This window comes from Somniosus microcephalus, chromosome 4 (genome assembly GCF_052327205.1).
Source record: "Somniosus microcephalus isolate GS21.2 chromosome 4, FLI_Smic_1.0, whole genome shotgun sequence".
Classification (NCBI taxonomy): domain Eukaryota; kingdom Metazoa; phylum Chordata; class Chondrichthyes; order Squaliformes; family Somniosidae; genus Somniosus; species Somniosus microcephalus.
Window position 1 is genome coordinate 126,927,494 of NC_140990.1, and position 8,728 is coordinate 126,936,221.

Consider the following 8,728-nt stretch of genomic DNA (forward strand, 5'->3'; position numbering starts at 1 on the left):
TGAGAGTAAAGCAGGGAGAGACGGGGAGGGAGAGAGAGGGTGAGGGAGGGAGAGCGTGAGGAGAGGGGGAGGGAGAGTAAAGCAGGGAGAGACGGGGGAGGGAGAGAGAGGGTGAGGGAGGGAAAGAGTGAAGGGGCGGGACAGGGAGGGAAAGAGTGAAGGGGTGGGAGAGCTTACCTTCTTCCTTCCTTCGCAGGGGTCCATCGGGCCACCTTCCCCCCCCCCGTCGCGCTCTCTCTCTTCCCCCCCGTCGCGCTGTCTCTCTTCCCCCCCGTCGCGCTCACTCTCTCTTCCCCCCGTCGCGCTCTCTCTCTTTCCCCCCCGTCGCGCGCTCTCTCTCTTCCCCCGTCGCGCTCTCTCCTCTCTTTCCCCCCGTCGCGCTCTCTCTCTTTCCCCCGTCGCTCTCTCTCTCTTCCCCCCGTCGCGCTCTCTCTCTTCCCCCCGTCGCGCTCTCTCTCTTCCCCGTCGCGCTGCTCTCTCTTGCCCCCGTCGCGCTCTCTCTCTTCCCCCCGTCTCGCTCTCTCTCTTCCCCCGTCGCGCTCTCTCTTCCCCCCGTCGCGCTCTCTCTCTTCCCCCGTCGCGCTCTCTTCCGCCCGTCGCGCTCTCTCTCTTCCCCCCGTCGCGCTCTCTCTCTTCCCCCGTCGCGCTCTCTCTTTCCCCCGTCGCGCTCTCTCTCTTCCCCCCGTCGCGCTCTCTCTCTTCCCCCCGTCGCGCTCTCTCTCTTCCCCCGTCGCGCTCTCTCTCTTCCCCGTCGCGCTCTCTCTCTTCCCCCTGTCGCGCTCTCTCTCTTCCCCCCGTCGCGCTCTCCTCTTCCCCCCGTCGCGCTCTCTTCCCCCGTCGCGCTCTCTCTTCCCCCCGTCGCGCTCTCTCTTCCCCCGTCGCGCTCTCTCTCTTCCCCCCCGTCGCGCTCTCTCTCTTCCCCCCCCGTCGCTCTCTCTCTTCCCCCCCGTCGCTCTCTCTCTTCCCCCCGTCGCTCTCTCTCTTCCCCCCCGTCGCTCTCTCTTCCCCCCCCGTCGCTCTCTCTCTCTTCCCCCCCCGTCGCTCTCTCTCTACCCCCCCGTCGCGCTCTCTCTTCCCCCCCCGTCGCTCTCTCTCTTCCCCCCCCGGTCGCTCTCTCTCTTCCCCCCGTCGCTCTCTCTCTTCCCCCCGTCGCACTCTCTCTTCCCCCCCGTCGCTCTCTCTCTTCCCCCCCGTCGCTCTCTCTCTTCCCCCGTCGCTCTCTCTCTTCCCCCCCGTCGCTCTCTCTCTTCCCCCCCGTCGCTCTCTCTCTTCCCCCCAGTCGCTCTCTCTCTTCCCCCCCAGTCGCTCTCTCTCTTCCCCCCAGTCGCTCTCTCTCTCCCCCCGTCGCTCTCCTCGCTTCCCCCCCAGTCGTTCTTTCGCTTCCCCCCCCCAGTCGTTCTCTCTCTTCCCCCCCAGTCGCTCCCTCTCTCTCTTCCAACAACATCATGCCCTCAAAAAAGCCTCTGCACCGCCCCCCCCACTCGCTCTCTCTCTCTCTCTCTTCCCCCCCACTCGCTCTCTCTCTTCAACAACATGCCCTCGAAAAGGTCTCTCTCCCCCGTCTCTCTCTCTCTCTTTCTCTCCCCCATCTCTCTCTCTCCCCCAGTCTCCCTCTCTCTCTCCTCAGTCGCTCTGTCTCTCCCCCCTCAGTCTCTCTCTCTCTCCCCCCTCAGTCTCTCTCTCTATCTCCCCAGTCTCTCCCTCTCTCTCTCCACATCTCTCTCTCTCTCACCCATCAGTCGCTCTCTCTCTCCCCTCAGTCGCTCTCTCTCTCTATCTCCCCATTCTCTCTCTCCCCAGTCTCTCTCTCTCACACTCCCAATCTCTCTCATCTCACACTCCCATCTCTCTCTCTCACACTCCAATCCTCTCTCTCACACTCCCAATCTCACCTCTCACTCCCAATCTCCTCTCTCAATCTCCCATTCTCTCTCTCTCTCACTCCCAATCTCTCTCTCTCTCTCTCTATCTCCCCATTCTCTCTCTCTCCCCAGTCTCTCTCTCTCACACTCCCAATCTCTCTCTCTCTCACACTCCCAATCTCTCTCCTCTCACTCCCAATCTCTCTCTATCTCTCACTACCAATCTCTCTCTCACACAACTCCCCAACTCTCACTCTCAACTACAACTCCCAATCTCTCTCTCTCTCACATTCCCAATCTCTCTCTCTCTCACTCCCAGTCTCTCTCTCTCACTCCCAACTCTCTCTCTCACACTCCCAGTCTCTCTCTCTCAACACTCCCAATCTCTCTCTCACACTCCCAATCTCTCTCTCTCACACTCCCAATCTCTCTCTCTCACACTCCCAATCTCTCTCTCTCACTCTATCTCCCATTCTCTCTCTCTCTCACTCCCAATCTCTCTCTCTCTCTCTCTATCTCCCCATTCTCTCTCTCTCCCCAGTGTCTCTCTCTCACAATCCCAATCTCTCTCTCTCTCACACTCCCAATCTCTCTCTCTCTCACTCCCAATCTCTCTCTCTCTCACACTCCCAATCTCTCTCACACACTCCCATCTCTCTCTCTGACACTCCCAATCTCTCTCTCTCTCACATTCCCAATCTCTCTCTCTCTCACTCCCAGTCTCTCTCTCTCTCACTCCCAATCTCTCTCTCTCACACTCCCAGTCTCTCTCTCTCACACTCCCAATCTCTCTCTCTCACACTCCCAATCTCTCTCTCTCACACTCCCAATCTCTCTCTCTCACACTCCCAATCTCTCTCTCTCTCACACTCCCAATCTCTCTCTCTCACACTCCCAATCTCTCTCTCTCTCTCACACTCCAATCTCTCTCTCTCTCACACTCCCAATCTCTCTCTCTCTCACACTCCCAATCTCTCTCTCTCTCACACTCCCAATCTCTCTCTCTCACACTCCAATCTCTCACTCTCACACTCCCAATCTCTCTCTCTCTCACACTCCCAATCTCTCTCTCTCACACTCCAATCTCTCTCTCTCTCACACTCCCAATCTCTCTCTCACATTCCCAGTCTCTCTCCTCTCACTCCCAATCTCTCTCTCTCACACTCCCAGTCTCTCTCTCTCTCACTCCCAATCTCTCTCTCACTCCCAATCTCTCTCTCTCACTCCCAATCTCTCTCTCTCACACTCCCAATCTCTCTCTCTCTCACACTCCCAATCTCTCTCTCTCACACTCCCAATCTCTCTCTCTCTCACACACCCAATCTCTCTCACACGCCCAGTCTCTCTCTTTCTCTCACACTCCCAATCTCTCTCTCTCTCTCACACTCCCAATCTCTCTCTCACTCCCAATCTCTCTCTCTCTCACTCCCAATCTCTCTCACACTCCCAATCTCTCTCTCTCTCACTCCCAATCTCTCTCACACTCCCAATCTCTCTCTCTCTCACACTCCCAATCTCTCTCTCCTTCCCTCTCTCTCTCTCTCCTTCCCTCTCTCTCTCTGTCTCTCTCTCTCTCCTTCCCTCTCTTTCTCCTTCCCTCTCTCTCCTTCCGTCTCTCTCTCCTTCCATCTCTCTCTCTCTTTCCTTCCATCTCTCTCTCTCTCCTTCCCCCTCTCTCTCTCTCTCTCCTTCCCCCCCCCTCTCTCTCTCTCTCTCTCCTTCCCTCTCTCTCTCTCCTTCCCTCTCTCTCTCTCCTTCCCTCTCTCTCATTCCCTCTCTCTCTCTCTCCTTCCCTCTCTCTCTTCCCCCCAGTCGCTCCCTCTCTCTCTTCCAACAACAACATGCCCTCGAGAAAGCCTCGGCACTGCCGGGCTCCCCCAGCTAGTATATAATAAATGGATAGTAAGAGGAGGGGTGGGGTTGATTGGGGACCAAAAGGAGACCTATGCATGGAGGCAGATGACATGGCTGAGGTACTAAATGAGTATTTGCATCTGTCTGTACCAAGGAAGAGGATGCTGCCAAAGTCAGTGAAAGAGGAGGTAGTTGAGATACTGGATGGGAGAAAAATTGGTGAAGTGGAGGTACTAGAAAGGTTGGCTCTACTTAAACTAGATAAGTCACCAGGACCAGATGGGATGCATCCCAGGATGCTGAAGAAGGTAAGGGTGAAAATTGCAGAGGTATTGGCCATAATCTTCCAATCCTCCTTGGATACAGGGGTGGTGCCAGAGGACTGGAGAATTGCAAATGTTACATCCTTGTTCAAAAAAGGTGTAAGGATAAACCCAGCAACTACAGGCCAGTCAGTTTAATCTCGATGGTCGGGAATCTTTTAGAAATGATAATCCGGGACAAAATTAACAGTCACTTGGACAAGTGTCAATTATTTAAGGAAAGCCAGCACAGATTTGTCAAAGGCAATTCGTGTTTAACTAACTTGATTGAGTTGTTTGATGAGGTAACAGAAACAGTTGATGAGGGTAATGCGGTTGATGTGGTGTACATGGACTTCCAAAAGGCGTTTGATAAAGTGCCACATAATAGGCTTGCCAGCAAAGTTGAAGCCCATGAAATAAAAGGAACAGTGGCAGCATGGATATGAAATTGGCTAAGTGACAGGAAACAGAGAGTAGTGGTGAACGGTTGTTTTTCGGACTGCAGGAAGGTATACAGTGGTGTTCTCCAGGGGTCAGCTCTTGGACACAAATGCAGATGACACAAAACTTGGAAGTATCGTGAACAGTGAGGAGTATAGTGACAGACTTCAAGGGGACAGAGACAGGCTGGTGGAATGGACGGACACGTGGCAGATGAAATTTAACGCAGAAAAATGCGGTGATACATTTTGGTAGGAAGAACGAGGAGAGGCAATATAAACTAAAGGGTAGAATCCTAAAGGGGGTGCATGAACAGAGAGACCTGGGGGTTTATGTGCACAAATCATTGACGGTGGCAGGGCAGGTTGAGAAAGCGGTTGAAAAAGCTTACGGCATCCTGGGCTTTATAAATAGAGGCATAGAGTACAAAAGCAAGGAAGTTATCATGAACCTTTATAAAACACTAGTTTGGCCACAACTGCAATATTGTGTCAATTCTAGAAACCGCACTTTAGGAAGGATGTGAAGGTTTAGAGAGGGTGCAGAAAAGATTTACAAGAATGGTTCCAGGGATGAGGGACTTCAGTTACGTGGATAGACTGCAGAAGCTGGGGTTGTTCTCCTTGGAGCAGAGAAGATTGAGCGGAGATTTGGTAGAGGTGCTCAAAATCATGAGGGGTCTAGACAGAGTAGAGAGCGAAAAACTGTTCCCATTGGCAGAAGGGTCGAGAACCAGAGGACACATATTTAAGGTGATTGGCAGAAGAATCAAAGGTGACATGAGGAAAAACGTTTTATGCAGTGAGTGGTTAGGATCGGGAATGCACTGCTTGAAAGGGTGGTGGAGGCAGGTTCAATCGTGGCTTTCAAAAGGGAATTGGATCAGTACCTGAAGGAAAACATTTGCAGGGCTCCGGGGAAAGGGTGGGGGAGTTGGACTAGCTGAAGTGCTCTCGCAGGAGCCGGCACGGGCTCAATGAGCCAAATGGCCACATTCTCTGCTGTAACCACTCTATGATTCTACGAACACGTTAAACCTTCATAGAATAATTACCAGTCATTTTTAGACTAGATACTTAACCCTAACATTTCACTTTCAGTCAGGAACAGATCGCAGTTTGACACCTGGTGTCTCAGCAGGGTGGATGACTGATTGAATCCCTTCCCAAACACGGAGCAGGTGAACGACCTCTCCCCAGTATGAACTTGCTGGTGTGTCAGCAGGTGGGATGACTGAGTAAATCCATTCCGACACTCAGAGCAGATGAACGGTCTCTCCCGTGTGAACTCGCTGGCGTGCTAGCAGGTTGGATGACTCAGTGAATCCCTTCCCACACCCAGATCAGGTGAACGGTCTCTCCCCAGTGTGAACGTGCTGGTGTCTCAGCAGGTGGGATGACCGAGTGAATCCCTTCCCACACTCTGAGCAGGTGAACGGTCTCTCCCCAGTGAGAGTGCGCTGCTGTACAGCAAGGTTAGATGATCGCCTGAACAAAGTCCTGCAGTGAGAGCACCTGAACAGTCTCTCGTCAGTGTGAACACTCTGATGGCACGTCAATTCTCCGGAAGTTGTATAGCACTTTCCGCAGTCCTGACATTTAAAAGGTCTCTCGTCAGTGTGAACTCGCCAGTGCTGCAGCAGACTGCATGATTGAGTGAATCCCTTCCCACACACAGTGGAGGTGAACGGCCTCTCCCCAGTGTGACTGCGCTTGTGTCTCGACAGGCCAGAGGATCGTCTGAAGCCTCGTCCACACACAGAACATGTATACAGTTTCTCCCCGCTCTGAACAGTGATTTCTGCTTCCATGCTCAAAGGTCCTGATGAATCTAGTGACACTGTCAGATCTTGAAGTGATGTTTGGCTTGAGTTTCCCATCTGCAAATCCTCCCCGTCTAACACCCTGCAAAATGAATTTAAAACAGGAAAAAGGAAGGGTGAGCGAGAACCCACAAAAACACAAAGGCAAGTTGTGAAATTGAGCTGAATGAACCTGGGAATTTGTGGGGCCGGCACTAGAAAAAAGTGACCATGAAAGCTGTCGGATTGTCATAAAAACCCAACTGGTTCACTAATGTCCTTCGGGGAAGGGAACCCGCCACCCGGTCTGGGTCTACACAAGACTCTGGCCTCTATGGGAGGAGAGAGAGTGAGGTGGGAGGGGGAGAGGTGAAAGGGGGAGAGGTGAAGGAGAGCGACTTTATACATCTGCAACTCGACTAGAACTTTGACAGCACTTCCCAAACATGCGACCTCCACCACCTAGAAGGAAAAGGGCAGCAGGTGCATGGGAACACCATCACCTCGCAGTTCCCCTCCAAGTCACACACTATCCTGTCTTGGGCATATATCACCGTTCCTACTCGGTGTTGCCCGGGGACCGGCGGCTCCAATGCGGGGCCTGAGAACTGCACTCAGTGTTGCTGAGGGTTCCAACCCTGAGACTGTACATGGGGATTCCAACCCTGGGACTGTTCATGAGGATTCCAACCCTGGGACTGTACATGGGGATTCCAACCCTGGGACTGTACATGGGGATTCCAACCCTGGGACTGTACATGGGGATTCCAACCCTGGGACTGTACATGGGGATTCTAACCCTGGGACTGTACATGGGGATTCCAACCCTGGACTGTACATGGGGATTCTAACCCTGGGACTGTACATGAGGATTCCAACCCTGGGACTGTACATGGGGCTTCCAACCCTGGGACTTTACATGAGGATTCTAACCCTGGGCCTGCACACGGGGATTCCAACCTGGGACTCTACATGGGGATTCTAACCTTGGGACTGTACATTTGGATTCCAACCCTGGGACCGATCCTGGTGATTCCAACCCTGGGACTGTACATGGAGATTCTAACCCTGGGAATGTATATGGGGATCCCAGCCCTGGGACTGTACATTTGGATTCCAACCCTCGGACCGAACCTGGTAATTCGAACCCTGGGACTGTACATGGGGGGCCCAGCTCTGGGCACTTCTGTTACAATTGTGTGGGATGTTAAGCGTCTGCTGTGCTTTTACCAGCGCCTTCTGTAGATATGGTGAGAAATCCGATGTGTGGAGTGTCTGAATCAAATAACTGAGTGAACTATTGAACTCCCGGGCACTTGGACCCGGTTGGGGTCAGACACTGAAGCCCCGCCCAGTCTTTGTTGATGACTAAAATGTCTGCGCATGCGCTTTGCTACTCACGGAATCAAGATGGCGGCCGTAAGTCTGGGTCTGTGACCGGGAGAAGCCCCGAAGCTGCAAACGCGGGGCCTTCACGTTATTATTCGGGGTTTCCGGCCTACAGCAGTTGTTTATGAATCCTCCCCGCTGCTACATTACTTCGCTCCGTCCTGCCTCATCTTACTGATTTAATCGGAACTCGTGTCGTAGCCACGCTCGGCGATTGCATGCATCGCGTATGCTCGCAATGTCGGCGGTCCCGCACCTGCGGACTGGGCTCCTGTAGCCTGGGTCTGGCACATTCTCCCCCGCGGCGAATGGTGGGTAAAAGCTCAGCCATTGAAAGGCCATAATAGTGAATAGCACAGGATTTACTGGGATTGCATTGAGCAGGGAACCATGTTCATTCTGGCAGTTAGTGTGTGTTTCTGCTGATCTTAATAACCCTATACCTGGAGATTGTTATTCTGCATAAATATTGCTTTGTTTCAAACTCACAGCGTGTCAAGTATTTGATTTCTCCAGGATGGTGTAAGATGGGGTTACAGTGAATTTAGGTGAATGCACGAAGCAGAATAAACAAGGATGGTGAGCTCCAGCTGCAACTAGCCACATGGGAGTATGACGTGGTGGCAATAACAGTGACCTGGCTGAAAAAATGGCAGGATTGGGTATTAAATATTCCTGGATATAAGGTGTTTAGGAAAGATAGGAGGTGGTGAGGCAGTGTTGCTTAAGGACAATATTACAGTGCTGGAGAGGGAGAATGTCCTGGAGTGTTCAAGAACAGAATCTATATGTTTAGAGATAAGAAATAATAGAGGTGCGATTACACTGCTTGGTGTATTTTATAGGCCACCAACTTGTGGGAAAAATATGGAGGAGCAAATTTGCTCAGAAATTACAGAGAGATGCAAGAATTATAGAGTAGGGATAATGGAGGACTTTGCCTATCATAATATAGACTGGGAAAGTAATAGTGCAAAGGGCAGAGAGGGGTAAGTGTGGTGTATGTGCCTTTAAGAGCAATTATGGTGTACGTTTAGACTGGCACTCCATTCAGGCACTGACGGTGACCAGTAAGG

At 52.5% G+C, this 8,728-nt stretch overlaps 1 pseudogene; it reads right to left on the bottom strand.

The window, feature by feature from the left end:
* Positions 1-5,717: 5,717 nt before the first annotated feature.
* On the bottom strand, positions 5,718-7,872 carry LOC147119756 (uncharacterized; annotated as a pseudogene).
* Between the last annotated feature and the right edge of the window lie 856 nt (positions 7,873-8,728).